Source organism: Penaeus monodon, chromosome 22 (genome assembly GCF_015228065.2).
Source record: "Penaeus monodon isolate SGIC_2016 chromosome 22, NSTDA_Pmon_1, whole genome shotgun sequence".
Classification (NCBI taxonomy): Eukaryota; Metazoa; Arthropoda; class Malacostraca; order Decapoda; family Penaeidae; genus Penaeus; species Penaeus monodon.
In genome coordinates this window covers 10,655,206-10,655,458 of record NC_051407.1, presented here as the reverse complement: position 1 = coordinate 10,655,458, position 253 = coordinate 10,655,206, and the positions used below count along the sequence as shown (strand labels likewise).

General features: G+C 49.4%; 1 protein-coding gene across 1 annotated transcript in view; it reads right to left on the bottom strand.

The window, feature by feature from the left end:
- The window catches only part of LOC119586935 (putative neural-cadherin 2), a gene marked incomplete at its 5' end in the record, with an annotated part of 72,205 nt that overhangs the window by 43,961 nt on the left and 27,991 nt on the right, over positions 1-253 (bottom strand).

Genomic DNA, 253 nt, shown 5'->3' with positions numbered 1-253 from the left:
TAAAGGAAGAATGAGAAGACAGGGAGACATCGATGAAAATTATCCGTAACCGATACTAAACAGCTGATGGGAGGAGGACGGATTGCGCAATCGATCAAGAACGTCCGCTTTCCCAGGACGTCGTCTGCGCTTCCCGATAGGATACATGTGTCGCGAGGGAAAGGAGACTCGATCTTTGGATTACGCCGGATTACGGGGAAGGTAATGGTTGGGAATGGATGCTGTTTGGTGAGATGTTCGGGATTTATGACGC